This window comes from Chiloscyllium punctatum, chromosome 16, assembly GCF_047496795.1.
Source record: "Chiloscyllium punctatum isolate Juve2018m chromosome 16, sChiPun1.3, whole genome shotgun sequence".
Classification (NCBI taxonomy): Eukaryota; Metazoa; Chordata; class Chondrichthyes; order Orectolobiformes; family Hemiscylliidae; genus Chiloscyllium; species Chiloscyllium punctatum.
The window spans coordinates 2,241,803-2,268,791 of NC_092754.1; the positions used below are offsets into that span (position 1 = coordinate 2,241,803).

The 26,989-nt window shown below is 44.5% G+C and overlaps 1 protein-coding gene across 10 annotated transcripts in view; it reads left to right on the forward strand.

The window, feature by feature from the left end:
* The window catches only part of LOC140486895 (polyhomeotic-like protein 2), a 255,858-nt gene that overhangs the window by 74,940 nt on the left and 153,929 nt on the right, over positions 1-26,989 (forward strand). For 7 of the 10 annotated variants that reach the window (XM_072585960.1, XM_072585965.1, XM_072585966.1 and 4 more), the window contains exon 3: positions 72-147. The exons of 1 other annotated variant lie outside the window; for it this stretch is intronic. The gene's annotated coding sequence lies outside the window, so the exon portion shown is untranslated. Of the gene's footprint in view, positions 1-71; positions 148-11,186; positions 11,294-26,989 lie in introns of those variants that run through there. 2 more of the 10 variants (XM_072585961.1, XM_072585964.1) reach the window with 2 other exon arrangements.

A 26,989-nucleotide genomic window follows, 5' to 3' on the forward strand; every position in this document is an offset into this window, starting at 1 on the left:
TAGGTAACAACATTCTGCTAAATAATATATTACTCCAACATCAGGTCATTAACCAGAAATGAACATCTCAGTCTAGGTGCCACTGTGTTTCCTGCCGTGGATTTACTGCGTTGCTGGCAAGGAGGTGAAGGTGAACATTGGTGAACTGTAAGTATGTCGGGCTTTCATGGTCATTCTCTGGGGGTGAGGGGACATTTTCCACCATGTCAGCCGGTTTCTTTATGGCCAGTTTTTCTGGGGTCTCCTGGTGACTGACTGGGAGAGCGGATGGCGGAGCCTGAAACAGTCTGTCCTCTCAGCAGCCCCCCTCTGGTTTTGTGCTGCTGTCTGGTTTGTTGTTACGGAGAGCATGCCCAGGCAGATGTGACTGCCTCCGTCCGCACCCCCCCCACCCCCCCCAGGTCTCCCACAGCTACAGAAAAGTCAGAACACAAATTGATTTGGTATGTGGGGGGAGGGGGTAAGTGCTCAGGAGATGAGTGATTCTAGTTAAGCCCTTTTAATACCCCAGGCCTTACCAAAATAATAAAAGTACAAGTGTGATTTATTAAATGGGGAAGGTTGAGGAAGAGCGGTTTTGACAGGAGGGAATATAAGCAGAAAGATGTGTTGCTAATGGAAGACCTGGACAAAACCAGTCCAGTGACAGTTTCTTCAAAGGAAATCGGATCATGTCAGTCTGAATTAGTTGCCACTGTTTCTGAGCACATGAGGTCAGGTACCTGCTCCTCACCTGTGAATGAAGACTAAAGGACAGAAAGTTGAATTCAGACATCCCCAGTGGATTAATTTCTGATTTGGAACAGTGTTTAATTTCAGTGATTTTCAGCTGTGAATTTCACCCATTCTGCTATCTCTGCTCTTTTACTTTAACATCTGGGTGAGAACTATCCCCTGCCTCCCTTTTTAGCTATGCCCCACACTTCACTGCTGATGGCTGCTCATTGATATAACTGAGAACTGTCTGATTCCCTTATTTAAGGAAAGGTATTTCATTGGAGACAGTTCTGAGAAAGTTCACTTGGATGATCCCTGGTATGGAGGGATCATCTTATGGCAGAAGGTTAGGGGCAAGGGCCCTACTCAGAGTCTGGAAGCATGAGAGGTATTCCCATTGCAACATATTGCATTGTTAAAGGGCTTGACAGGGTAAATGCTGAGAGGCTGTTTCCACTCATACAGTCGTGGAGCTGTACAACATGGTCCAACTCATCCATGCTGACCAGCTATCCCAACCTAATCTAGTCCCATTTGCTAGCATTTGGCCCAGATCCCTCCTAAACCCTTCCTATTCATGTACCCATCCAAATGTTGTAATTGGACCAGGCTCCACCACTTCCTCTGGCAGCTCATTCCATTTAGCCCTGAAGAAGGGTTACACCTGTGACATTGACTTCTCCACTTCCTGATGCTGCCTGGCTTGCTGTGTTCTTCCAGCCTCCTGCTTGTCTACATTCCATATACTCACCACCCCTCTGTGTGTGGAAAAAGCCACCGCTTAGGTCCGTTTTAAATCTTTTCTCCTCTCACCTTAAATCTATGCCCTCTTTTTTTTTTTTTGCATTTGACGCCTCCCCCTCCACACCCCCCCCACATCCAGGGAAAAGACCTTGTCTATTTATCCTATCCATGTCCCTCATGATTTTATAAACCTCTATAACGTTACCCCTCAGCCTCCAATGCTCCAGGGAAAACAGCCCCAGCCTATTCAGCCTATCCCGATAGCTCAAACCCTCCAATCTTGGCAACCGCCTTTTGTAAATCTTTTCTGAACCCTTTCAAGTTTAACAACATGCTCCCTATGGTAGGGAGACCAGAAAAGTGGCCTAGCCAATGTCCTGTACAGCTGCAACATGACCTCCCAATAAAGGCAAGCATAGCAAACGCTGCTTTCACTGTCCTATCTATCTGGGACTCTGCTTTCAAGGAACTATGAACCTGCCCTCCAAGATCTTTGTTCAGCAAAACTCCCAGGACCTTACCATTTTTAAGTGTATAAGTTCTGCTCTGATTTGCCGTTCCAAAATGCAGCACCACCTGTTTAAATAAACTAAACTCCATCTGCCACTCCAGTCCATTTGGCCCATCCAACATTACAGCACAGTACAGGCCCTTCAGCCCTCTTTTGCGCTGACCTGTGAAGTCCATCTGAAGCCCATCTAACCTACACTATTCAATTATCATCCATATGTTTATCCAATGCCCTTAAAGTTTGTGTCTTCTACTGTTGCAGACAGGGCATTCCACGCCCCTACTACTTTGATTAAAGAATACCTACCTCTGACATCTGTCCTATTTCTATCACCCCTCAATTTAAAGCTATGTCCCCTTGTGCTAGCCATCACCATCCGAGGAAAAAGGCTCTCGCTGTCCACTCTATCTAACCCTCTGAATATATTATGTCTCTATTAAGTCACCTCTCAACCTTCTCTCCTAATGAAAACAGCCTCCAGTCCCTCAGCCTTTCCTCATAAGACCTTGCCTCCATACCAGACAATATCCTTGTACATCTCCTCTGCACCCTTTCCGAAGAATCCACCTCCTTCCTCTAATGCAGCGACCAGAACTGTACGCAATAATCCAAGTGCGGCTGCACCAGAGTTTTGTAACCACACCATGGCTGCAACATGACCAAATGGCTCCAAAACCCATCCCTCTACCAATAAAAGCTACACTGTACACATCCTTAACAACTCTCTCAATCTGGGTGGCAACTTTCAGGAATCTATGTACATGGACACCAAGATCTCTCTGCTCATCTACGCTAACAAGAATTTTACCATTAGCCCAGTACTCTTTATTCCTGTTACACCTTCCATACTGAATCACCTCACACTATTCCACATTAACTGCATTTGCCATCTCTCAGCCCAGCTCTGTACCTTATCTATGTCCCTCTGTAACCTGCAGCATCATTCTCCACCGTCCACAATGCCACCAATCTTAGTATCATCTGAAAAATTACTCCCCCATCCTTCTACACCCTCACCTAGATCACTTATAAAAATGACAAACAGCAGTGACCCCAAAACAGACTCTTGCAGTACACCAATAGTAACTGAACTCTAGGATGAACATTTCCCATCAACCACAACCCTCTCATCTTACAATTGGCCAATATCTGATCGAAACTGCTAAATCACTCTCCATTCCAATCCTCTGTATTTTGTGGAATAGCCTACCGTGGGGAACCTTATCAAATGTTTTACTGAAATCCATAGACACCACATCAACTGCTTTACCCTCCTCCATCTGATTGGTCACCTTATCAAAGAACTCCAGGTTTGTGAGACACAACCTACTCTTCACAAAACAGTTGACTATCCCTGATCAAATTATTCACTTCTAGATGATTATAAATCCTTTCTTGATCAAGATCCTGTTGTACTCTGAGGTAACCTTCACTGTCCACTGCACCTCAAATTTTGGTGTCATTTGCCAATTTACTAACTACACCTCCTATATTCGCATCCAAATTAATTATATAAATGATGAAAAGCAATGGACTCAGCACTGATCCCTGTGGCACACCACTGGTCACAGGCTTCCAGTCTGAAAAGCAACCCTCTGTCTCCTCCCTTCAGGCCAATTTTGTATCCCATTGGCTAGCTCTCCCTGGATCCCACATAATCTAACCTTACTAACCAGTCTACCATAGGGAACTTGGTGGAACACCTTGCTGAAATCCACATAGACCATATCTATTGCCTTCATCAATCTTCTTTGTCACCACTTAGAAAATTCAACCAACTTCATGAGACATGATTTCCCCCACAAACAGCCATGCTGAATATCCTTAATCAGTCCTTGCCTTTCCAAATGCATGTAGATTCTGTCACTCAGAATCCCCTCCAACACCTTCCCAACCACTGATGTTACACTCTCCGGTCTATAGTTCCCAGGCTTCTCCTTACAGCTTTTCTTAAATAATGTCACCATGTTACCCAGCTTCCAGTCTTCTGGCACCTCACCCTGGTTATTAATGACACAGATGTCTCTGCAAGGAGCCTAGCGGTCTCTTCCCTAGATTCCCATAAAGTTCTGGGAAACACCTGACCACATCCCAGGGATTTATCTACCTTTTGTATGTGTTAAGACCTCCAGCATCTCCCTGTTCTGTAAAAACAACTTTTTTTTTCAAACCATCACTGTTTGTTTATTTCCTCCAGTTCCCCAACTTCCTTGTCCATCTCAGCATAAATACTGACGTAAAATATTTGCTTGGCATCTCTCACCTCTCCTGTTGCTTCATGCATAGACAGCCATCTTTTAAGGGGCCCTATTCTCTCCATAGTTACTCTTTTCTCCATTATATATTTACAGACTGTCTTTGGACTCTCCTTTTAACTCTATTTGCTAAAGATATTTTGTGTCCCCTTTGGACTATAACCTGGTGTTGAGAGATTTTTAAACAATGTCCACCCGAGCCCAACATCAGCACCCCACATCAGTTTTAAAATAGAGTTATGGAGAAAGATGGAACTGATCTAAAAGGTTGAAGTTCTAATTTGGAGTAAGGCCAATATTGACCGGCTTAGACAGAAACTTTCAAAAGTTGATTCAGCGATACTATTTGCAGGGAAAAGGGACGGTTGAGAAATGGAAGGCCTCAAAAGAATGAGATAACAGTTAGGATGGAAGGCAAGTCTGGTAGGTGTAGGGATGGCTGGATGGCTCTGGTCAAGAATAAGGTGTATTATACACATATACGCGCACACCTTATTCTTGACCAGAGCCTCCAATTTTCCAGCCATCCAGCCATCCCTACACCTACCAGACTTGCCTTCCATCCTAACTGTTATCTCATTCTTTTGAGGCCTTCCATTTCTCAACCGTCCCTTTTCCCTGCAAATAGTATCGCTGAATCAACTTTTGAAAGTTTCTGTCTAAGCCGGTCAATATTGGCCTTACTCCAAATTAGAACTTCAACCTTTTAGATCAGTTCCATCTTTCTCCATAACTCTATTTTAAAACTGATGTGGGGTGCTGGTGTTGGGCTCGGGTGGACATTGTTTAAAAATCTCTCAACACCAGGTGATAGTCCAACAGGTCTATTTGGAACCAAACCCTGCAACCCGTTCGAAAAGATGAAAGGCTTAACAGCAATCTCGGTTTGTTTCAGATGTCATTTCAGTTGCATGACTCTGTGTAATCTTTTGCGATAATTCTGAGTCTTATGATCCTGTTTCACAGCTACCTGATGAAGAGGCAGCGCTCAAAAAGCTAGAGCTTCCAAATAAACTATAATTTGGTGCTGTGAGATTTTTAACCATTTTAAAAGTAATAGAATTATGATCACTGGTCCCAAAGTGCTCCCCCACTGCCATGTCAGTCACTTGCCCTGCCTTATTTCCCGTGTAGGTCAACTATATTGTTCCTTATCTAGTGCGTACACCCACATATTGAGTAAGCATTTTCTTGGCCCACTTAACAAAATCCTCCCCATCCAAACCATTAACACTATGGCAGTCCCAGTCTATGTTTGGAAAGTTAAAATCCCCTACCATAGCCACCCTATTCTTACAGATAACTGAGATCTGCTTACATGTTTCACTTTGACTTTTGGGGGGGGGGAGCTAAAATGCAATCCCAGTAGGGTGATCAACCCTTTTTTTTAATTTCTCAGTTTCACTCCTATTACTTCACTGGACGATCTGCCCGGAATATTCTCCTCAAGTACAGCCGTAATGTTCTCCCTGATCAAAAGCATTTCTCCCTTTCTTCCCCCAACCCTTTCTACCCTTCCTGTCATAATTACAGCACTTCAACTCTTCAAATCTTACTCTTTTATTTAAAAATTAAGCTGTTAAATCTCTAACCTGTTATAAAGTACACAGTAAAATGACTCCGTGTTGCCAATAAACAAGGTAGAACTGTCTTTTCTTATTTTGCTTTTTCAGTGACATTGCTGTAGAAATTGGCTTACTGTAAATCACGAGTTTGAATTTATCCAACTTGGCTGTCCATTTGATCTCTTTATATAAAAAGACCTTTTTTGGTACATTCAAAATTGGTATTCCCTCATCACTTAGGGGAGGTTTGTGTGAAAATACTTCTCCTGTGTGGGGCCATGATTGGTTGGTTTGTTTTGAGGTGAAATGGTATAACACACGTGACGTATTCACACCCTAGGGCTTTTTGTTGGTTGTATTCCAACATAAAAATCCTACAATATCTATCTGTTTTCAATCAACAAACTCACTCCATGCCTAAGTGTTTACAATTATTGACTTAGAATCATAAAACCCCTACAATGTGGAAGCAGGCCATTCAACCTATCGAGTTCACATTGGCCCTGTGAATAGAATCTCACCCAGATCCACCCCCCTAACCCTACATTTCCCATGACCAATCCACCTAACCTAACTGTGGGAAGAAACCGGAGCACCCAGAAGAAACTCACGCAGGTATGGGGAGAACGTGCAAACTCCATACTGACATTTGACTGCGTAGAATTGAACCTGGCTCTCTGGCGCTGTAAGGCAGCAGTGCTAACCACTAAGCCACTCTAACCACTTGGTCAGTGCAAACTATTGGAACATGTGAATTTTTGGCTTGTGTTTTGTAAAGTCGGTTTAATGGCTGGTCTTCGTGAAGCAAATGGACTTCATTGTGGCCAAATGTGGGGTCATCACTTCAGACATGAGAAAGCCAAGTCTGAATGTTGGTGAAATGCTGGTACATCAGGTACCAGAATGGCTCCAGGTTTTGGGGATCTGAATGTATGAATCGCCGCAAGTCAGTAAGCTGTCGAAAAGGCTAAAGGATCCCACTTAGTATCTCTATGAGGGTTGCAAATATAGAGGAGGAAGGAATCCATTAGCTTTAGAGACTGGGCTATGTTCCATCAGGAGTAACTAACTGGATTCTGTTGTGGACACCACCTACTTTATTAGGAATGTAATCCAGACCTAAGGCAGGATGCAAGGTTCATTGCAATGATCCTGGAGTGAAAAGGGTTAAACTATGAAGAGTTTGCATAAACCTGGCTTGGGTTCATCTTGTATTTGGGTGATTTGAGGGGCTGTCTGACCTTGATGTATAAAGCACTTCAAAGGATTTGGCAGCTGGAGGAAAAAGCATGCTTCTGGTGGGGCAATGATGAACCAAAGGGAAGTATCTTAACGTTAGAGATGTGCTGTGCAAGAGTAATAAATGCAGCTTTATCCATGATAGCCAGAGCCCTGTGACTGAACCAGAGACAAACACAAACACACACACCCCTGTGCAACCGGATTCCGTGTGAAAGATGGAAATGTTTAGTTGTAAAGACGGGTGGCATATGTACGTCAGGAAGTGGAGCAGACAGTTCATACATCCAAAAACAGATTTTTCTCTCTTTTATTGACCCACGCACCTGAAACTTAATTCTGTGATCCCTGAGGAAACATTTCTGCCTGTTCTGATGTTGAGGCAGGTGTGTTACCCTCTCTAACTGCCAGTCCCCATGCTCAGCAAAATTATAAACAAGTTAGAAATTACTGGCAGAATAAAAGCTGGTAACCGCTGAGCTGATACTTGGAGTTTTATCCTCCGCACAAATCTCCTCCTGTCTTACTTCACCTCAGCTCCTTTTGTAATCCTTTTTTCTCTGCCTGTTTAACACTCTCTTCTCGTGAAATTCATTGATCCTTTCCTTTCACCTGCTGTGGTAGTGATATCTGCATTCCTGTTTCTCCTGAATTCCTTAATAAAACACCTGGTTTTGGTTTTCCACACAGGAGCAAACCTGTTTTCTCTCTCCTGTATAAGATCCCTTTGTGACCCCGAGAGCTGTGTCAGATTAGTTTGTTTTTATATAATGAGGAGACTCCCAGTGTCTTCAGTCTGTGCTGATCCATCCTCTTTGCCTTCAGCTGTAAATCAGTTTTGCACTTTGGCCAGTGCCTTTTTTTTTTGTAATGTGGATTGTGTGTTGTGATCAGAGTGTGATCTAACGAGGGTTTGATACAAGCTTAGCACAATTGCAAATGTAAAACAAAAACTGACTTCAAATGCAAACCTGCAGAAGTCCAGCAGATGGTATTGGTTATATTGATTAGTCTATGAGGCAGAAGCAAGAAATGCAAAGCTCTGACCTTTTCTCAGTCTGTGGACCGTCACTTTAGAGTTTAAGCCAAGTTGATGAAGACTCTGCAAAGTGGTGGTTATGTCAATGAGCATTTCCTTGTGTTGACTGTAACAGCTGAACAGAATGGACTTTTTTATATGCAGTGATTAAGAATCTATTTCTTGCTCAGTTCTCTTTGGTTGTAAGATCCCCATTGTAGTCAACATTCACCAGCTTCCTGATGCCCAGCACTATCACACATCCATGCCAGTTCAGAACCTGCCCTGACTGTTGGTTAGTGAGCAGTAATGATGGCCTGTGTGGAGGACTGGACCTTAACACGATTTATTAGATATTGGTGTAAACAGGACTCCATTAGCACCACTCATTGGGGATTGGATGTGGTGCCAGTATTGCTGTGTATTCTGGACTGTCAAGGGTTTTGCGACTTCAGGTGGTGCATGTCAGGGGTTTGGAACCCATGGGTTCATGGAGATGAACCCCTTTGCTTTATTGGAGAATGGATGCTGCAAAGAATGTGGTTTGGCAGAGACTGTTCTGTTGACCAGTAGTTCTGGTGATTTGGGAGGTCTATCTTTTGAGTCAAACCATTGCCAGGCTGCTGCTAGGCAGAGTGAGCAGCTTTGGTGAATGTTAGGTGGCGGTTGCTGTCACTGTGCAGAGACTGGAGGCTAGGACCAGAGCAGCCCGAATTGGTGTCTGTGCTTCACTAGCCTAGCAAAGTAACCCAACAACAACTTCAGTTTATATGGTGCCTGAAAGTAACCAAACATCAATAGTACTGAAGACTTGAACTTGTCATTCCCCTAACCACACTGTTCCAGTACAGTTACAACACTGACATCTACCCGACAATGTGGAAACTTACCCAGGTATGTCCTGTGCACACAAAGCAGGACAAATCCAGCCCAGCCAATTACCACCCCATCAGTAAAGTGATGGAAGGTGTCATCAACAGGGTTATCAAGCAGCACCTGCTCAGTGATGCCCAGTTTGGGTTCCCCCAGGGTCACTCAGCTCCTGACCTATATGCAGCCTTGGTTCAAACATGGACAACAGAGCTGAATTCCAGAGGGGAGGGGAGAGGGACAGCCCTTGACATCAAGGCTGCTTTCAACCAAGTGTGGCATCACCTGAGCCCTGCAAAACTGGAATCAATGGGTATCAGGGGGCAAGCTCTCCACTGGTGAGTCATATCTGACACGTTGGAAGATGGTTGTGGTTGTTAAAGGTCAATCATCTCAGCTCCAGGACATCCCCTCAGGGGTTCCTCAGGGGTCTGTCCTAGGCCCAACCATCTTCAGCTGCTTCATCAATGGCCTTCCCTCCATCATAAGGTCAGAAGTGGGGAAGTTCACAAATGATTGTACAATACTCAGTACCATTTGTGACGACTTAGATACTGAAGCACTCCGTGTTCAAATACAAAAGATCAGGACAATGTCCAGGTTTGTGCTGACAAATGGTCGACAATTTGTGCCACACAACTGCCGGGCTGTGACGTGCTCTGAAGGAGACTATCTAACCTCCGCACCTTGACATTCACTGGTCCCTTCATTATCAACATCCTGGGGGTTACCATTTACCAGAAACTGAAATGGTCTAGTCATGTCAATACTTGGTTACAAAAGCAGGTCAGAGATTCGGCATTCTCTGCTGTGTAACTCACTACCTGAACCCCACCCCCCAAAGCCTGTCCACCATCTTTAAGGCACAAGTCAGGAGTGTGATGGAACACTCCCCACTTTCCTGGACGGGGTGCAGCTCCAGCAAAACTCAAGAAGCTCGACACCATCCAGCCTGTTTGGTTGACACCACATCCACTCCCTCCACCCCCTCCACCATCGACAATCAGTACACACTCTGCCACTATCTACAAGATGCACTGCAGAAATTCACCAAAGATCCTCAGACAGCATCTTCCAAACCCATGATCATGTCCATCCAGAATGACAAACATGCTCCCCTCCAAATCAATCACTGTCCTCTCTTGCTCCCATTCTACTGGGGTGGAGTTGCCCTGCTGTGCATGGGCTGGATATACCTGGGGAATCTTCCACAGTTTCGGGTCGATGCCAGTGTTGTAGCTGTACTGGAAGAGCTTGACTAGGGGAGCAGCAAGTTCTGGAGCATGAGTCTTCAGTACTATTGCTGGAATATTGTTGGGGCCAATAGCCATTGTGATATCCAGTGCCTCCAGCAGTTTATTGATATGGAGTGAATCAAGAAGGCTGAAAGAATCATCCACTGAACAATTCTCACTGAAAGTGATGGAAAATGCATCAGCCTTATCGTTTACACTGCCCTCCCTTTCTGAGGGATGGGGGTTCTGTGTCGGAGGAGAGTCCCATTTGAGTTGCTGAGGTGCCTGTTTTTGCTCTTCGAGAGGTGTCCGGACCTGTTAGGGTCCAGCACATCTTGTTTCTGTTTTCTGTTGGGTCAGTTAATTGGTGCTGGCCAGGTGCTGGGTGACCCACTCCTGAAACCACTGGCTCCAGTTCCTCTCAACTGTTGGCATTGCTTTGCTTTATTTTTTTTTAAATGGGCTGCCAACAAGATGGCCAATTTCCTTTTCAGTGTTGGGCTGAATGGCCTCTTGTACTGTAACAGTTCCAGGATTCTGGAGTAGTCCCTAAATATTGCCATTAGTGTGAATCCACTGTGTAAACACAGTCAGGGGGATGTGTGCATTGATCCTCTTTTTAATGTTGCTGGGCCTGTTCAACATAGCAGTTAAAATAACCTGTTCTCATCCTAAAGCAGGGTATCAATATCCATTGATGGAGATGATACCCTCCCTTTTTAATTGATCATGTTTTATGGCCTCTCATTGTTTTTACCTCAAATTGTCAGCACGGTCATTCTGAAATATGTTAACATGAGGGTTTTGAATCCTGTGAGGGGTCATTTAATGCTAGTGGCTAGGTTGATATTTATTTGCCTTTCCTTCTCTGCTGTTAGCATTTATTACTGCAGTCAAGCCAGCAAAGCTCATTGGCCATTGCTTAGCAACAATATTGTCATTGGGATAATGGTGTGGCTCATTTCAGCTCCGCCTGTGCCTGAGGAAATGCTGTAAAGGGTGTAGTTGGTGCACAGGCTGCACTGCGTGAACCGGTGACAGGAGCAGGAGGTTGCTCATAGTGCTGGAGGGATGCCCACACACAGGAGGGCAGCGGATACCCCAAGCTCACTGGCAAGGGAGTCAGTGGGTTTTGTTTGGTAGGAGGCTCTTTTGTTCTTGCAGTTTTTTGTTGTCGGGAATGAATTGAAGTGCAGCATCTTGAAAGTTGTGCTCTTGTAGATTCTGCTGAGATTAAACATTTCCAAACCTGGACTGAATCCAGCATGAACTTCAGTTGAAGCGTATGTTTTTTTTATATATCATCGTCGCTCAGAAGTTCTCTCTCTCTCTCTCTCTCTCTCTCTCTCTCTCTCTCTCTCTCTCTCTCTCTCTCTCTCTCTCTCTCTCTCTCTCTCTCTCTCTCTCTGGTTGTCAGCTTCACTCATTTTTTGCATGTTGTTGGTGTCATGATTCGATACCTTTTCTCCTCTGCTCTGCCCAGCTGTTAGCACCAGCTCAGTAGCTGGGGTCTGCTGTGTCCAAACTCCATATTAGCAGACATCACAGAAACCTCATGTCAGCCTCTGCTTGACAGCAGACAACCCAGTGCAGCCGAATGTAACATGCACTTTGGACGGTCTGTGGATTGAAATGTTTTGAAGGGTTGCTGGATCAGAAACACTGAATCTGCTTTCTCTCCACAGACACTTGCTCCCTGCTGAGGCTGTCCAGCCATTTCTGCTGTCATTTGAATTTTAGTTTTGCCTTTCCCTTTTAACCAGGTTTAGCTCATTGGCTGGGTGGCTGGTTAACGATGCAGAGTGACACTGACCGCGTGGGTTCAATTCCCACACTAGCTGAGGTTACCATGAAGGAACTCTCCCTCTTGACCTTTCCCCTCACCTGAGGCATGGCGACCCTCGGGTTATACTCACCGCTGTGCTCTCTCTCGCACGAGAGAGCAGCCCTATAGTCTGGTAAGACTATGGTGACTTTACCTTTAGCTATACAAAGCCTTGGAAGTGGGTTTGCATTAACAAGACAGGCCTTGTAAATGTCTTCCCATCATTTACAGGAGTTGGGAGGTCATGTTGCGGCTGTGCAGGATATTGGTTAGGCCACTGTTGGAATATTGCGTGCAATTCTGGTCTCCTTCCTATCAGAAAAATGTTGTGAAACTTGAAAGGGTTCAGAAAAGATTTACAAGGATGTTGCCAGGGTTGGAGGCTCTGAGCTACAGTGTGAGGCTGAACAGGCTGGGGCTGTTTTCCCCGGAGCGTCGGAGGCTGAGGGGTGACCTTATAGAGGTTTACAAAATTGAGGGGCATGGATAGGGTAAATAGGCCGAGTCTTTTCCCTGGGGTTGGGCAGTCCAGAACTAGAGGGCATAGGTTAAGGGTGAGAGGGGAAGATATAAAAGACCAAAGGGGCAACTTTTTCACACAGGGTGGTACATGTATGGAATGAGCTGCCAGAGGATGTGGTGGAGGCTGGTACAATTGCAACATTTAAAAGGCATTTAGATGGGTATATGAATAGGAAGGGTTTGGAGGGATATGGGCCGGGTGCTGGCAGGTGGGACTAGATTGGGTTGGGATATCTGGTCGGCATGGACAGGTTGGACCGAAGGGTCTGTTTCCATGCTGTACATCTCTATGACTCTATGTTCACTGCTTGGAATTGGAGGCTCCTGGGCCTTTGCCTGCTTGTTAAACTGAAGGAATATTTTCACCTTCCGTGAGGCACTTTCTCAAATCGGCTGGAGTGCAGCTGATTAGGTTGTGATTCTAAGGGTGGAATTGGGCTTGTTTCCTGACTTTCAGCTCATCCCCAGCCTTGGAAATAAAGGGGCCATACTTTATCTCTGTCATTTGGGTTAGTCTCATCTTCTACTTTCTCTCCCTCTCTCGGTGTGTCTCCCACTTGCTCGCGCTGTCTGTTTCTGTGTCTCTAGTCTTCTCCTGCCATTATTAGCTCCTGTAGGAATCCCTCCCCTCACCATCTCCACGTCATGTACAATGTTGCACAAGTACTACTCTTTTGGCCAAGCTTTCCCCGAGCTCTAACGTTTGCTGTAGTTGATGCCGATGTCCTGTTTATCTGTGAGGTGTCTTGAGATGCTTCATTACTTTAAGAGCCTTGTACTAATGAAGGTTGGTGAAAAAGCCCTTTGGGAGCACAGGGCAGGTTTTTTGGGGGGGAGGAGGAGGAGGAGGATAATTTTGTGTTTCAGCTAAAGCAGGCTCACGCAGTGAGAGAAGCAAGGGCTTTCTCGGTGTTTTGAGTGAGGCTGTGTTTTAAAAATTTACACAAACTGTGTAAAGATGCAAGATAAAATCATCCCCCTGCATTTGTACGGAAAGGAAATTTGTTTCCCAAACATACACTGAGAACGCATGCCTTTTCAGTCAGAAAATACTGGAGTACATCTGTGTGTTCTCCGCAGCATAACATGCCCATCTTTTAATTAACTTTGTGCATTAATACCGTGTGCCTTCCTGATGATTTAATATGTGCAGCAGTGAATGATAACTAGCTCGCTAGTTTACTTGAAAGAAAACACCAGAGGGCAAGCAGTGAACCACCAGCATTGATGTCTGTCTGAGCTTCCTCATAAAGGTGGCGAATTAACATTGAAGCAAAAGTAATGAACACACAGATCGTGTTCTCCAATGATATTTAACTCCTGAATGACCAGCTCTCTCAGTTCCAAGGCAATTGCAATAATGTCAAGACAGAGTGCAGTTTTGTTGCTCATTGATTGGAAGAATGAGAGGGTGAGGATTTTGTAGAGACCATTTAAGATTCTAACAAGATTAAATGGGGTAAACATGAGGCGAATGTTCTACATGATCTGGGAGGTCAGAACCAGGGGTCACAGTCTAAGGATACAAGACAGGCCATTTCAGACTGAGATGAGAAATGTTTTCACCCAGAATGGTGAACCTTTGGAATTCTCTGCAATAGAGAGAAGGTACGACCAAAACATTGAAAGTTTCCCAAAAGGAGTTGGATATAGTACCTGGGGCTAAAGGGGTCAAAGGGTATGGGGAGAAATTGTGAACTAGGGGCTGAGTTGGAAGATCAGCCATAATCAAACTGAATGGTGGAGCAGGTACAAAGGGCTGAATGGAGTCCTCGTCCTCGACATCCCAGTTACCCCGGGTGGTGCATGTTTCAACTGCAGCAGGTCCATAGGGGTGTGGGTAGGCACACACTGCCCTTTTAAAGAGGGAATCCCAGGAGTGTGACCCTGTGAAGCTGAAGGAACCATATATTTCCAAGTCAGGATTGTTAATGGTTTGGAGGGGAATATACACAGGCTCACCACTACCTGCATCTGCTGCCCTTGAGCTTCCATGTTTAAAGTTAGCATGATGAAGTCAAGGTTGTAGGTTTAACCTGTCTAAGGATCTTGAATGAATTTCTGCAGTGCATCTTGTGGATGGTACACATTGCAGCTACTGAATGTCATGGTGGAGGGACTGGATGTTTGTGGATGCGGTGCCAGTCAAAAAGGCTGCTTTGCCCTGGATGGTGTCAAGCTTCGTGAGTGTTGGTGGAGTTGGCCCCGTCCAGGCAAGTGGGGAGTATTCCATCACACTCCTGATTTGTGCCTTTGTAGATGGTGGACAGGCTTAGGGGAGTCCAGCAGTGAGTTACACAGCAGAATTCACCTCCTCTAACCTGCTTTTGTAACCAAGTAATGACATGACTAAATACCGAAAGAACTGCGGATGCTTTAAATCCAAAACAAAAACAGAAATTACTGGAAAAACTCAACTGGTCTGGCAGCATCTGTGAAAAGAAATCAGTTAACATTTTGGGTCTGGTGACCCTTCCTCAGAAATCAGACCAATGCAGACTTGATGTCACTGGCTGTCACACTCCCCCCTCTTGTCCATGATTGAACCAAGGGGCTGTAGTGAGGTTAGGAGTTAATTGGCTCTGACAGACCCAAACAGATTGTCCGTGAGCAGGTTATTAGGGGAGTAAATATTGTTTGATAACACTGTCATCGATCTCTTCCATCACTTTGCTGATTGTTGGTTCATTTTACCCAAGTTTCCATAGTGTCTTGGTTCTGTGTATCACGGTAAATGACTTGTATGAAAACGGAGTTTGGTAATAAATCACGCTGCAATTGTTTTGGATAATGAGGATGTCTCTAGTTCTCTCTTGTTAAACTGAATCCTGTTACATTATTGTCTTGTGATTGAAGTTGTATTCATTCAGAAATCCGACACGGAGAAACAGAACTTCTGCATTTGGAGATGATGGTATTCCGAGTGTTCTAACAGAGCGAGAGAGCCATGTTTGGGACAGTTTGCCAGCTGGTGGAGCTTTCCCTGGGGGCCCACTGCAACAAGGTGGGGCTGATTTGCATAATTTAAGGCTTTAAATGTAATTTTCAGGGGGAGCAGGGGAGCTACTGCCCGATTGATCGAGGGGGTTACCCCTCCCTCCAACCCCCAAGTTAAGATTTACAAGTACCTGTTCTGGGGTGTATCTATTTTGGGACCCCCTCGAGTCCTCCCTCCTTTTGCCATGCCCACACCTCTATTGGGGTCACTGAAGTTTGAGTTGCTGCTCTCTGGCCCAGCAGAGTGCCATTGAGGAGGCCCACAATCCATCAGTAACTGGAGTTTCAGGGCCCACCCTCCATCCTAACATCTGCATATCAGGCCAGCATTCACACTGTCCAGGGGTCGGGCAGCAGTGCTAAACACAGTAAATTTTCAGCAAGATGCAAACCTCTTAACCCAGGAAGGATTGAGAGTATGTGCATGGAGAGGCTGAGGTGGATATTGTAACTTTTATATATTTAAGGGGAAGCTGGAGAACCTATTGAGAAAGATTATCATGATGTGATTTGATGAACAGAAGCTCATGAGCTTCTGAGCAACAATGCAGTATAGATGGGCTGAATGGCCTGTTTATTTATTGGAAATACAATGTGATTCCAGCTGAAATCTCTTTAGTGCATCCCACCATGTCAGTCTGAATTCCACTTCTTACTGAGCAACCCAGTAACCCTTGGTGTGAGGTTACTGATGTCACCTGACAATGTTTGATTCCCATGCTTCCCACTGAACTGAGGTGAGACTGAGTGAATAAGCAGCAAAGGATTGATTTTCAGGTCTGAGCTAGTCCCAACCCACTTCACTGTTTCAATTCAGCTGTTACATTGGAGGCAGTTCCAAGGAGGTTCACTAATTTAATTCCAGAGATGAAAGGCTTGTCTTACGAGGAAAGATTGAGCAGTTTAGCGTAAATTCACTTGAGTTTAGAAGAATGAGAGGAGATGTAATTGAGATGCATGAAGGGATTGACAAAGTAAACATGGGGTGGGTATTTCCCCTCAAGGGTCAAACTAGAATGAGAGTTTATGGTTTTAAGGCTGAGGGGTAGCAGATTTAAAATAAAGATGAGGAGGAACTGCCCCTCAAACTCTCATGAATCTGTGGAATTCACTACCCCAGAGTGTGGTGGATTGGCAGGACGGTGAGTAAATTTGAGGAGGATTTAGACAGAGTTTTAATTTGTAACAGGTTGAAGGGTTATGGAGAATGGGCAGGGGAATGGAGTTGAAGCCATGATGGTATCCAGTAGCAGTGCAGGCTTGAGGGGCTGAATGGCCTCCTCCTGCTCCTAGCTCTGTTCCTGGCTTAAACAGAGTTTAAAACAAGTTTCTGCCTCCGGCCTTTCTTGTAGTTGGCTGTGGCTGGCCATGAAAGGGAATGGAAGGAAAGGTTTTCCGTTTATATAGCACCTCCCATGCCCTCAGTTCATTTCCATACATTTTGCAGCCAATGGAGGGTTTTTGAAGTGGTGCCATTGTTGTACTGTGGGACCTACGCGCACAGCAAGATCCCAGAAGGAGCAAGATGGTAATGACTAGGTAATCTGCCTTTTGTTATCTTGATTGAGGGCTATATTATTGACCCCAGTAACCGGTAACTCTTCAAAGAGTGCCATAGTTTGGAGAAGGTCCCATCAGTGAGAGAAGTCTAGGCTTGGGTTTAATCCTCATGAAAGAGAGTGCAATATTTTGTCTATTTATCCATTTGCCTCCTTTTGGCAGTTACCGTCTGTTCCCATTCTTTCCGGTAGCTGCATTCCAGATCATTTACAATTTGTTGTATAGAAACATCACTCCCCACCCCCAAACCAGCAAGTGATATTTTGCTAACTATCCTGAATCGTCTCCCTCTGTCTCCCTCTGTCTCCCTCTGTCTCCCTCTGTCTCCCTCTGTCTCCCTCTGTCTCCCTCTGTCTCCCTCTGTCTCCCTCTGTCTCCCTCTGTCTCCCTCTGTCTCCCTCTGTCTCCCTCTGTCTCCCTCTGTCTCCCTCTGTCTCCCTCTGTCTCCCTCTGTCTCCCTCTGTCTCCCTCTGTCTCCCTCTGTCTCCCTCTGTCTCCCTCTGTCTCCCTCTGTCTCCCTCTGTCTCCCTCTGTCTCCCTCTGTCTCCCTCTGTCTCCCTCTGTCTCCCTCTGTCTCCCTCTGTCTCCCTCTGTCTCCCTCTGTCTCCCTCTGTCTCCCTCTGTCTCCCTCTGTCTCCCTCTGTCTCCCTCTGTCTCCCTCTGTCTCCCTCCCAGTGAGAGTGGTTTCTCCTTAACCACTTTATTCAAATGCATCTTGAATTTCTCTATTACCTCTCCCCGTTGTTATCTGTTTGAGGGAGTGTCTCCAGTCTCTCCATGTTACTAAAGTTTCTTGTCTTCAGTGTTATCCTGATTATAAAATAATTCCCACTGCGTGTTCAGATGTTTGCTGTGGATGGTTGAATGTTATTTTGTCATGTTCTTGTTCCACAACGCTAGTTGAATACCACAAGCTAGGATGTTGGACAGTAATAGAGATGAACTATTTTGGGCGATGTTAATACTCTGTCTGTTAGATGAGATAAACTCGCTCGTAAACTTGCAGGATGTTTGTCAGCCCTGAGATGCCATCGGCTGTGTTTGGTTTATTTCACTTGTAAATTCTCACTGCACCAGTTGTTGAGAGGAAGAGGTATATCTATATCTGAGGTTCCGTTAGAAAGTGCTCTGCTGTTCCCCAAGCATTCAGTCAATGCTGTTTCAGGAACAACAGTATTTGTGTAGCAACAACATCGCAGAGCGGTTACATCAGGTCCTCCGGCATTTTGGTTTCAGACTTTGCATCCCAGTTGGGAGGATGTGGGTTTAAATCTCACTCCTGAGGCTGACCCCTCTAAACCATGCTGGTAGCCCACTGACTGAGGGCTGCCCTATCGGAGGTGTTGTCTTTGAGGAGACATGAGACTGAAAGTCCCCCTGCCCCTTGAATAGGAAGTATCCCTAGTGCCCGTTTGATGGCAAGCCAGTGAGTAACACCCCAATTCCTGGGTACTACCAACATCCCAAAAACCACATGTCATCCAGTCAGATTGCTGTTTATGGGAAAACAAAACTAACCAAGAACTGTGGATGCTGGAAATCAGAAACCAACACAGAAATTGCTGGAAAACCTCTGCGAGTCTGGTAGGATCTGTGAGGAGAAACAGAGTTCACGTTTCGGGTCCAGTAACCTTTCAGAACCTTTCTCTCCATAGCTGCTGTCAGACCTGCTGAGTTTTTCCAGTGATTTCTGTTTGTCCTCTTCATAGGATCTTGCTGTCCACAGGTGAGCTGGTTTTTTTCCATATTACAATCAAGTCTGCCCTTTAGAAAGTGTTTTATGAAAGCTGAGACACTCTGGGATGCCCTGACATGTAGAAGATGCACTTTGTTTTGTCTGTGTGGAGACACCTGTAAAGTAAGTTGTGAGTTTAACATTCAGTTGAGTTTTGTGTGGGTGATGGGCCTTGAATTCTGCTTCATGTGGGAAGCATGTTTGAAGCACTTCCTTTGTATCTGCATGTTGCACTGACTAGACACAAAACTGAACAGTCAAGGTTGGAAACTTCTTATTTGAAAGCATCTTTATGTGAAAAGAGACAAACACAATTTATACAGACACAGGCATGTGCAAGTGCATGAGTGTTCACATACATGCACACTGCACCATGTGCACACAAACCCACAGGAAAGGATGCATGTATGCTGATACAAACACTCTAAACTGTTCGCTAGCAGTGGTTTTAGGAGCTCCCCCAAGTGCATCATGGATTGGTGTAAGAAAACTGAGTGAAAGGCAAGAAGTTGAGAGCACTGTCCTGAAGCTGACTTTGTGATGGGCTTTGAGGAGGTTTTTAAGATCAGACAGAAAGGTGGAGGTTTCTGGGAGGGATGTGCGAGAATATGAGAGAGAGAGAGAGAGAGAATGGAACAAGGGGCATCGCAGAAATAGTGTGAGAATCTGCCCTGATTGATTTTTTTTTTTTGCTTTGATTTATTTTCACATGTACCGAAGTCCAGTGATTTTTGTTTTGTGAGCAGTACCGGCAGATCATAGCAAACAAGGACATATAGATGATCAGGTGATTAGACAGAGTGAGGCCTACAAGGTTACACTGCACAGGAGGGGCACAAAAGCAAGATCGACATTAGGTTTGAAATTTGAGAGGTTGATTCAGCAGTCTGATGACAGTAGGGAAGAAGCTGTTATTGAACCTGTTAGTGTGGGTGTTCAAGCTTCTGTATCTTCTGAGAGGAAGTGAGGACTGCAGATGCTGAAGAGTAGAGTTGAAAAGTGTGGCACTGGAAAAGCACAGCAGGTCAGGCAGCATTGAGGAACAGGAGAGCTGACATTTTGGGCATGAGCCCTTCATGTGTATCTTCTGTTTGACAGAGCATCGTTAGGACAGTGTGTTGCCTGGATCTGGTGACTAGGAGATCAGTGAGTTCAAGGCGAAGAGCTGAGCTGGGTTTGTTGAACTGCACAGCTTTGGGCAAGTTGCAGTGAGTAAATTTGGACAGAGCAACAGGGCTGGTGTTAGAGACTGGGGGTGAATGGTCCTGATGGCAGTTGATGTTACACAGAGGGCAGCAGAAAGAATGAAGCCACGTGGCATCTGGAGCTCGAATAGAACACAGAGCACCTGAATGGTCTGGTTCAGCCTGTGACTGCGACAAAGGCTTTTCAAATCCCTGTGAGGAGTGAATCGGTGATTGAGATGAAAGATGAAGATTTTAGTCTTCCCATTCTTCCAATAACCAAATATGGAACAAGTTCCTGTGATTCTGGTGCAGTGGTAGCATCCCTGCCTTTGGACCAGCAAGTCTGGGTTGAAGTCCCACCTGCCCCGGACATGTTGTCATGTATCTAAACAAGGCGGTGAGAAAGATTGACAACAGATTACAGCCCAGCTCCAGGTGCCATGCCTGTTCATGCTGTTGTAGTGTTCACTTGCTCATTTCCTATTCATTTCAGTTGCTTCCAAATTGCTCCTTTGTTTTACACCACGGTGACATGAAACTTTAGCCAGGGAGGGCCGTTGTGGTTATTTCAGCAGGCAGGAAGCACCAATATATTGCAGTTACAGTTTACTCACAACATTTGTTGAATTTCTTGAGGATGTTTCATGAAAAGCCTAAATGCTCTACAACCAAAAAGCTTTGCAGATTTTGTAACCAATTCCACTGATGATAAAGATTCATACGATTGATCTTCAATAAAAATCCCATTTCCTTGTCATTGTTCAGTGACTCCCTCGTGTTATTTTTAATTGTCAAGATTTTGAGGGTAGTTATTCTGATGGCCTGTCCCAGTTAGTCAGTCATTAATGTCACCCCTTGTTGGTGTGGCACAGATGGGCATGAGACTTTGCATCATTTTCACCCAAATACAGATGTGAAATATTGCGAATAGTGGAAACTTGAAATAAAGACAGAAAATGTTGGAAAGACTCAAGGGGTCGGCAGCTTCTATGGGGTGAGCGAAATTTCAGGCCAGTGAGCTTTCCAAATGGCAGGAAAATGTCAGAATTTCTAAACTAGTGGAAAGGGAGAAGGGAAGGGGCAGGAAGAACAGAAGGGAAGCAGTGATAAGGTGGAGGACAAGGAGGGGTGGATGGAAGGTCTCATGATGTCGAAACCATGAGAGTGGGGATGGATGTGGTGGAGAGATTGAGGCAATCTCTGAATGCTGACACAAGTGTCCTACTTCAACCTTGTTCTCTGCTTTTTATTTTATTTTCTGCTTGTCTCCTTATCTCTCATGTTGCATTTGACCAAATGTTTGGCTGTTTATCCTCTTGGTTCCTTATGAGGCTGGGGTTTGCTTTCTTTGTTAACACTGTCTCTCTTATGGGCACCTCACCAGGTTAAATGTGGTATGTAATAAAATGATGTGTAGTTTAACTCACCCTGAGCAGTCTACCAGAGAGCTTCATCTGGCATCACCTCCCTCTCATTCAACATTACTTAGATGACAGCCTCCTGAAACTGCAAGACTCTGTCCTCTGTTCTGTGATTTATTTTGAGTTCTTGACTAATTAGGGTGTGTCTATGATGTAGCCAAATAAGTGGAATGTCAAGCTGCAAATTCTTCAATTTTGAGTGGGTGAGATTGCTAGTTGGGCTGTATGATGGAAAGGAATTGCAGAATCTGCTGTCACTGATGGTGTCTCTAGACTGCAAAGGAACGTGCGAGTATGAATCAGCAACACCAAACCTCCTGAGTAATCAGAAACACATTGCCAGCATGGGCAAGCTTGGATTTTGCTGAGAAAAATAATTACTTAGAACAAGAGGCAGGTTGGTAAAAGTTAATGTAAGGAACAGCAACTGAAACATCAATTCCAGAATATTCTATGAACATCAATCTGGGTATCCCTGTTTTGTATAAAATGTATTTTTATTAATGCTATGTCTGTTAGCTTTACTCCTCCAGTTTACTGAGCTAGTTCTGATATCTGTGTCTGGTGAAAAGCAGTGACTATGTTACTCAAGATCAATGCTATCTCTCTGAATTAGACAGAGTTTGTTGTGGAAAACATTTGACGACTTTTTTGAAACTCTGCCTGTGACTAAGAGTGCTCAGTACAAAATTGATTCCTAATAAATTTGTCCTTGTGATCTTGTGCACTACAACCATTACAGATTCCACCCAACTGAGGGAAGCCGGTCATGCTATTAAACTCTAATATCTATTAAAAAATAGACACTTGAATTGGGAGACAAGGAGATAGTCCCCTTCACAAACTCTATATACTGTATATTTTTCAACATTTGAGGCTTTGGATCATGTTCCCAGTTGATGGGAGCACTGGGAAAGTCTGATTCTGGAGTGAAACCTGACTTGATAGATCAGAAACAAAAACAGAAGTTGCTGGAAAAGCTCAGCCAGTCTGGCAGCATCTGTGGAGAGCAAACTGAGTTAATGTTTCGGGTCCGGTGATCTCTCCCAGAAGTGCCTGTGCAGTTCCGATTTGGTTTTAACAGTGAAACAGTCCATTACGCAGATGAAGAGGTTAGTTAAGTATATGTATGTACAACACAATTTGAAATATTGCAAGTCTCATTGCATTTTTACCATCTCATCTATCCCAACACCATCACTTCTTACACTATTTAACCATGATCGAGCTTTCCCTTTTCATTAACTGTTTAGAACATAGAACGGTACAGCACAGAACAGGCCCTTCAGCCCACGATGTTGTGCTGACCACTGATCCTCATGTATGCACCCTCAAATGTCTGTGACCATATGCATGTCCAGGAGTCTCTTAAATGTCCCCAATGACCCTACCTCAACAACTGCTGCTGGTAACTCATTCCATGCTCTCACAACTGTGTAAAGAACCCACCTCTGACATCCCCTCTATACTTTCCTCCAACCAACTTAAAACTATGACCCCTCGTGTTAGTCATTTCTGCTCTGGGAAATAGTCTCTGGCTATCGACTCTATCTATGCCTCTCATTATCTTGTATACCTCAATTAGGTCCCCTCTTCTCCTCCTTTTCTCCAATGAAAAATGTCCAAGCTCAGTCAACCTCTCTTCATAAGATAAGCCCTCCAGTCTAGGCAGCATCCTGGTAAACCTCCTCTGATCCCTCTCCAAAGCATCCACATCTTTCCTATAATAGAGCGACCAGAACTGGACGCAGTATTCCAAGTGCGGTCTAACCAAAGTTTTATAGAGCTGCAACATGATCTCATGACTCTTAAACTCAATCCCCTGTTAATGAAAGCCAAAACACCATATGCTTTCTTAACAACCCTGTCCACTTGGGTGGCCATTTTAAGGGATCTATGTACCTGCACACCAAGATCCCTCTGTTCCTCCACACTGCCAAGAATCCTATCCTTAATCCTGTACTCAACTTTCAAATTCGACCTTCCAAAATGCATCACCTCGCATTTATCCAGGTTGAACTCCATCTGGCACCTCTCAGCCCATCTCTGCATGCTGTCAATGTCCCGCTGCAGCCTACAACAGCCCTCTATACTGTCAACGACACCTCTAACCTTTGTGTCGTCTGCAAACTTGCTGACCCATCCTTCATTTCCCTCATCGAAGTCATTAATAAAAATTACAAACAGTAGAGGTCCAAGGACAGAGCCCTGTGGAACACCACTCACCACAGACTTCCAGGCAGAATATTTTCCTTCTACTACCACTCGCTGTTTTCTGTTGGCCAGCCAATTCTGTATCCAGACAGCTAAGTTCCCCTGTATCCCAATCCTCCTGACCTTCTGAATGAGCCAACCATGGGGAACCTTATCAAATGCCTTGCTGAAGTCCATATACACCACATCCACAGCTTGACCCTCATCAACTTTTCTAGTCAAATCCTCAAAGAACTCGATAAGGTTTGTGAGGCATGACCTGCCCCTCTCAAAGCCGTGTTGACTGCACTTAATCAAGCTATGTTCTTCCAGATGGTCATAAATCCTATCCCTCAGAATCCTTTCTAACACCTTGCAGACGACAGACATGAGACTTGCTGGTCTGTAATTGCTGGGGATTTCCCTATTTCCTTTCTTGGAGAGGAATTACATTTGCCTCTCTCCAGTCCTCGGGTACGACTCCAGTGGAAAGCGAGGATGCAAAGATCTTCGCAAGTGGCGAAGCAATCGCATTTCTCGTTTCCCAAAGCAGCTGAGGACAAATCTGGTCCGGGCCTGGTGACTTGTCAATCTTAATGTTTGACAAAATTTTCAGCACATCAGCTTCCTCTATCTCTATCCATTCCAGCATGCACACCTGCTCTTCAAAGGTTTCATTCACTACAAAGTTCGTTTCTTTCATAAAGACAGAAGCAAAAAACTCATTTAGGGCTTCCCCTACCTCCTCAGACTCCACACACATTCCCTATGCTATTCCTGATCGGCCCTACTCTTTCTTTGACCATTCTCTTATTCCTCACATAAGTGTAAAATGCCTTTGTGTTCTCCCTAATCCGTTCTCGTGCCCCCTCCTGGCTCTCCTCAGACCATTTTTGAGCTCCTTGCTCGCCTGCCTGTAATCCTCTAGAGCTGAGCTTGACCCTAACTTCCTCCACCTTATGTAAGCTACCTTTTTCCTTTTGACGAGAAGCTCCACCGCTCTCGTCATCCAAGGTTCCTTTATCTTACCACTTCTTGCCTGTCTCAGAGGGACATATTTATTTATCACTTGCAACAACTGTTCCTTAAACAGTCTCCACATGTCTATAGTGCCTTTACCATGGAACAATTGCTCCCAATCCATGCTTCCTAACTCCTGTCTAATCGCATCATAGTTTCCTCTTCCCCAATTAAATCTCCTCCCATTTTGCCTAATCCTCTCCTTCTCCATAGCTGTGTAGAATGTGAGGCAGTTGTGGTCACTATCACCAAAATGCTCTCCCACCACAGGATCTGATACCTGCCCCGGCTCGTTTCTGAGCACCAAGTCTAGAATGGCCTCTCCCCTCGTCGGCCTGTCAACGTACTGAGTTAGGAAACCCTCCTGAACACACCTTACAAAAACAGCTCCATTCAAATCTTCTGCTCGAAGGAGGTTCCAATCAAATTTGGGAAAGTTAAAGTCACCCATTACAACAATCCTACTACGTCCACACTTTTCCAAAATTTGCCAATCTATGCTTTCTTCCATCTCCCTGCTGCTATTGGGGGGCCTGTAGTAAACCCCTAACGAGGTGACTGCTCCCTTGCTGTTCCTAATTTCCACCCATACAGACTCGATAGGCAGATCTTCCTCGACAATGGAAGCTTCTGTAGTTGTGATACCCTCTCTGATTCGTAGTGCTACACCCCCTCCTCTTTTCTTTTTTCCCCTCCCTATTCTTTTTAAATGCTCTAAACCCTGGAACATCCAGCAACCATTCCTGCCCCTGAGAAACCCATGTCTCTGTTATGGCCACAACATCACAGCACCAGGTACTGATCCATGCTCTAAGTTCATCACTTTTATTCCTGATACTCTTTGCGTTAAAGCAAACACACTTTAACTGATCCCTTGGTTCCTTCCCAGGAAAATCCTTCCCACTAGCTGGTCTACCTTTCTTTTAAATTCTTGAGAATTTGTTAGCATTCTTCTTGACTAGTCACAACTGAGCTTTATACTTACTTTCTTTCTCAGCTATGAACAATGCCTTTAGGATTCTAACCAAACACTTAGACTGGAATTGTCAAACTGCCATCTTTGCCAAGAGGTCATCCCTTCTCTAATAATTCTAACTATCTCCTGCCTTCAGGAGAAACTGTAACTTTTATAACCAATTTAAAATAAAAAAAAATTCCAAGATATGGGTTTTATCCCTAAGCAAAAAATGCTTCTGGCTTCTTGTAAACAGAAAGCAAGTTAAAATGTTCTTGAATGTTTCCTCTGTCCCCTTGTAAGACTCCATCCTGCTTGCATCACACTAGCATCTTCAATTAATGTTTCTTTTTCAAATCCTTAAACACTTAAACTGCTAACACAGCTCACTTACTTTTTTAAGTTCCTTAAATTCTTGATAGTATCCAGTTTCTGGCACTTTCTCTGGCTAATGTTACAGCACTTACAGCTTTTACTCCTCCTACCCTGACTCGTCTGCTTTTTCTCCTTGAATGAACTGCCTTTGAAAAGAACTCTTCCCACTCCCTGACTTTCTGGATAGTTCTTCCTTTCTTTAAAAGAAAAACTGTCTTTGTCCCTGCACCATGGGATGAGCAACAATGCCATTTCTTCTGTTTTCTAAAGCACTGAACTATTCACCTCGACAGTTTTTTTTTGAAAGGCCTGTTTAAAGTCCATGTCAGCATTTTGTCATATTTCACAACTCAAGGAAGCGCAATCCTTTCACCTTAACCCATGTAATAGAGAAATACAAATCCAACTCTGAATTAAACCTATATTTCCAAATAATACCAGCATCTTATGAAGATAAATGACACAATATGATGCAACTCTTTTTAATTTTATTTTATTCACTCATGGGCTGTAGGTATGACTGGGCCAGCAATTATTGCCTGTCCTTAGTTGCCCCTTGAGAACAAAGAACAAAGAAAATCACAACACCGGAACAGTCCCTTCATCTGCGCTGAACCAGATCCTCTATCTAAACCTGTTGCCTATTTTCTAAGGATCTGTATCCCTCTGCTCCCTGCCCATTCATGTATCTGCCTAGATACATCTTAAATGACGTTATAGTTTCCAACTCTGTCATCTCCGCTGGCAACTCATTCCAAGCCCCAATCACCCTCAACAAAAATAACTTTTTTTCCATACAGATCTCCCATAAACCTTTCACTTTAAACTTGTGACCCCTAATAATTGAGTTTTGCACTTTTGGGGGCGGGGAAAGCTTCTTGCTATCCACTCTGTCTACACCCATCATGGTTTGTAGGCCTCAAACAGGTCCCCCCTTCAACCTCCATCTTTCTAATGAAAATAATCCTAATCTACTCCACTTTTCTTCATTGCTAGCACCCTCCATACCAGGCAACATCCTAGTGAACTTCCTCTGCACCCTCTC